Source organism: Ochotona curzoniae, unplaced genomic scaffold (genome assembly GCF_017591425.1).
Source record: "Ochotona curzoniae isolate NIBS_2020 unplaced genomic scaffold, NIBS_Ocur_1.0 contig_43, whole genome shotgun sequence".
Classification (NCBI taxonomy): domain Eukaryota; kingdom Metazoa; phylum Chordata; class Mammalia; order Lagomorpha; family Ochotonidae; genus Ochotona; species Ochotona curzoniae.
Genome location: NW_024466218.1, coordinates 3,124,252 through 3,128,810, shown reverse-complemented (window position 1 = coordinate 3,128,810; position 4,559 = coordinate 3,124,252). Strand labels below are relative to the sequence as shown.

The window sequence follows — 4,559 nt, the reverse complement described above, 5'->3', positions numbered from 1 at the left end:
TATACTTTTTGAGAGTAAGCCTCTGAGTTTCGTGTACTGAAGCTTTCGTTACATATTGACAATGCTATTATGAAACCTTTAAGAGGGGGGTCCTAGTGGGAGGGGGTTAGGTCATTAGAGATGCCAACTTAAAAAGAGATTCCCGTTACTCTTAAGGGACTTTATTTCCCACAATGATGGGTTATTATAAAAGAGCAAGTTACTCCCCACCTGCCCATGTGGCTGTTTTCTTCCTTTCTCATGTGTTCCTAAAATGATGCCATTTACCACATTTCAGTATAGCCAGAAGGCCCTCCCCAGTCATTGAGCTGATGGGACTACACTATCTTAGATTTAAAGCCTCTGAAAGTGTGAATTAAATAAACTACATTTCTTCCCACAAGGAAGGGGGCTTCAAAGCAAATCTGGGAAAATGAAATAAGTATTATTTTAAATTTTCCATATGGGCCCGGCGCGGTGGCGCAAGTGGTTAAAGGTCCTCGCCTTGCACGCCCGGGATCCCATATGGGCACCGGTTCAAATCCCGGCAGCCCCGCTTCCCTTCCAGCTCCCTGCCTGTGGCCGGGGAAAGCAGCCAAGGATGGCCCAAGGCTTTGGGTCCGTGCACCCGCGTGGGAGACCCGGAAGAGGCTCCTGGCTTCGGATCGGCATAGTATCGGCCCGTTGCGCTCACTTGGGGAGTGAATCATCGGACGGAAGATCTTCCTCTCTGTCTCTCCTCTCTGTATATCCGCCTTTTCAATAAGAAAATAATAAAAAAATAAATCTTTAAATTTTCCATAAACACTTCAAAATTCTTTCCTTTGGTTAATAAAAGAGTGAGAACTAATTCAATCCCAATGCCCATAACAGCTTTGACTGGAGTCAAAGTCAGAAACCAGAAAACCAACCCAGGTTTTTCACTTGGATTTTCAACATTGTCTCCCAGGATCTACACGATCAGGAAGCTGGAGTCAGGAGCCAGATCCAGGAAACCAAACCCAAGTGCTCCAATGTGGGACACAGGCATCTTGACCCACAGCTTGCATGGGAGGCTAAACACCTGCCTTCCACAAACTTCCTGCGGCTCCCTCATATATTACCCAGCCCCAGATATCTTTGTAAAGCAACAGAAAACAAATGTATACTCTGTTCATGATAATCTTCATGTTCAAACTGTTGGTATCTGTTGAAATCAAAAATCACAAATAGGAAAAGCTGAAGAAAAGCACCCAAACACTTCATTACCTCTATCTTTTGCTTGCTGTTACTGTAACAACAATAGTTTCACCTACAAATGACTTCACAGAGATAGAAAATCTTATATATCAGGAGAAATTACCACTCAGTACAAAGAATGACAACTCACACAAAATATCTCTATCGAGCCCAGTGTGGTGGCCTAGCAGCTAAAGTCCTCGCCTTGAATGTACCAGGATCCCATATGGTCACTGGTTCTAATCCCGGCAGCCCCACTTCCCATCCAGCTCCCTGGTTGTAGCCTGAGAAGGCAGTCAAGGACGGCCCAGAGCCTTGGGACCCTGCGCCCACATGGGAGACCCAGAAGAGCTCCAGGCTCCCAGCTTTGGATCATGGCAGCACCGGTCATTGCGGTCACTTGGAGAGTGAATCATCTGACGGAAGATCTTTCTCTCTGTCTCTCCTTCTCTCTGTATATCTGACTTTCCAATAAAAATAAATGAATCTTTAAAAAAATCTCTATCAGACACAACAGAGAGGAAAGATGTTCTTCCCTTATGAAAACAGTGTCATATAGAGATCTCAACTTGTTTTAGTAACTCTTTTAGGCATATTAAATCATTTGAATTAAATGTTACCTGAAATAAAACAAAAATAAATTCTGTTTGCTGGCAAAATGTTGGTCAACTTTCCCTATGATGCATATTAATGTAATACACTATGATTGGTTGCCTCTGAACCTACTTGGAAATAGTTACAGAAGTAAAATCACAGTGAGAGACATTGATTTCTCCCTGCTTCCTTAGTTATTTCTGAAACTCTGACTCACCCTTTCTGTAAATCCACCAAAGCATTCCTGAGGCTTTCTCCCACTTTCTATTCTACCATGTTTTCCATTGCATCTAAAGGTCTTCCACTGTTAATTAGTTTGAGTTGGCTCTCTCAGGGTACAGTAGTGGAAATGCCAAAGAATTTACAGGTTCTTTATTATCATTCCAATTTTCCTTTAGACACAGACACCAAAAATCACTGTTTATACAGAAGCCATGTCAACCTAGCCAGTAAATAGATAGAGGGTTTCATTTTTGCAAGCCCAAAAGTCCATTGGATTCAGAAATTTTATCTTTCCCTACTGTATTTCTATGATTCAAAGCAGAAGTAACACTACACATCAAACTTGTGCAAAATGTAAACCATCTCCATAGAGGCTGGTGGCACATCTGTATGGACAGAAATATACATCAAGTTATTGGTCAAGGAACATCCCCAACCACTGTTAGAATTGGGGTCTGGTGAGCTGTGATTTCTTATTTAATTTAAAAGAAGTTTTTTTTTTAAACTTTGCTTAAAGGGATGGCAGGCCTTAGCTAGCAATTGAAACAGTAATTGGGATTCCTGCATTCCAAACGTTAGTACCTGGGTTTAAATCTCAGCTCCATTTCAGATTCAGCTTCCTACTCTAACAGTCCTTGGGGCAGCAGATACTGATCCAAGGTCTTGAGTCCCTGCCACCTGTATGGGAAACTAAGATTGAGTTCCTAGATTGCAGCTTTAGTCTGGCTTCAACTGACACATTGTGTACTTTTGAGATTTGAATCAGTGAATGAGAATTTCTCTCTCTTTTTAATTAATTTAACTATTTAATTAAGAAGCAAGATTCTAATAAGGTTACGGCCATGAAAAAGCCTTAATAGGCTGGGTTAGGGAGAAAAGCATCACACTACCCTGCACACATTCGCACTCCCCACACATGGAGAAGCAAGGGACATTTTGGCTGTGTCCCAAGAGTTTGCTGCTCATTACTAGTTTTACTAGAGAATACATCTCATGAGGAAAATTAATGACTGCAAGTCTGATCTAAACATAGAAGAAAACATTCCTCCAGGGACAGGCATTAATGCAGTTGGTAGGACACCACTAGAGACCCCTCGCCCTGTCATCAGTGTCTACTCCACCTCCTTTACCTGGCTTCTCCTCTCTGGTGGAGACCAGAAGGGGACCAGAGCAAGCAGCAAGAGCCACAGTCATGCAAGTGGAGTGTTCTCAACTATCACACTTCCGCAGGCTTCAACTGCTGCAAAGATGACGTTAAATTTACAGACTTTAACATTTGCCTTGACAATCAGAAAATCAGACACTGTAGTGGCTGCCATCCCTTTAACATCTCTAAAGTAGTTTAGAGATGTTAACTGTCTTTTCAAGAGTCAAGATTGGCAGGAAGTTATTGATTGGCTTCTTGGTTTAGCTGCTAGACAGACTTAGTACCTGATAATGCAAGAAGATGCTGGAGATGCAACTAAGAATGCAGAGTCACAGATCAACTTGGACATAAAACAATGCTGATTTCAAGGCTGGCGTGGTGGCTTTGGCTAAACTTCAGACTCAATGTCAAGATTAGCAGGTGTTGCTTAAGGCAATTGGCACTGGAGTTCAGGAGCGCCTGTCACAGGATGCAATTTCTTTCTTTTTTGTTTTTTAAAGATTTATTTTTATTATTTTTTTATTGGAAAGGCGGATATACAGAGAGGAGGAGAGACAGAGAGGAAGATCTTCCATCCGATGATTCACTCCCCAAGTGAGCGCAACGGGCCGATACTATGCCAATCCGAAGCCAGGAGCCTCTTCCGGGTCTCCCACGCGGGTGCAGGGTCCCAAAGCTTTGGACCGTCCTCGACTGCTTTCCCAGGCCACAGGCAGGGAGCTGGAAGGGAAGCGGGGCTGCCGGGATTTGAACCGGTGCCCATATGAGATCCCGGGCGTGCAAGGCGAGGACCTTTAACCACTTGCGCCACCGCGCCGGGCCCAGGATGCAATTTCTAAAGCAAACAAAAACAAACGAGGGCCTGCCTATTGCTTTAGACAAACACATCCTAGGTTTTCAGCACCGGAGATCCAGTTCCCAATGAAGCTGTTCAAAATCTGTGATTGCTGCCGATAGAAGAGTATAGAGAGCTTTGGATACAAATTAATGCTGCCCTAGTGGCTGCTCAGGTAATTTTTGCTGACCCAAAGACTGACCACAAACTGGGGAAAGTAGGAAGATGAAACTCAAGTTCAACTTCTCCCTTCCTTACAATTGTGGAACCACATACATTTCTAGCACATGCTTGGAAATCTAATACGTGTTTAAATAAGAGGAATTTCCAAGAAATTCTGTTCTAGAGATTTACTACACTTCTTCGTTCTTTAATAAAGTTTGGGAAATGGAGAAAAACAAGCAAAAAAGACACCAGTAGGGATGTACACATCCCACACTGGATTGTCTGGTCTTAACTCCCAGCTCTCCCCCTGGTCGCAAAACCCTGCCAATGAGCACACGGGGAGACAGCAGCAGGTAGATTAGGCACGAAGGTCTCTGCCACCCACATGGGAGATCCAGA

General features: G+C 43.4%; 1 pseudogene; it reads left to right on the top strand.

Moving 5' to 3' along the window:
- The first annotated feature begins 3,006 nt into the window (after positions 1–3,006).
- On the top strand, positions 3,007–4,224 carry LOC121159496 (annotated as a pseudogene).
- The last annotated feature ends 335 nt before the right edge of the window (positions 4,225–4,559 follow it).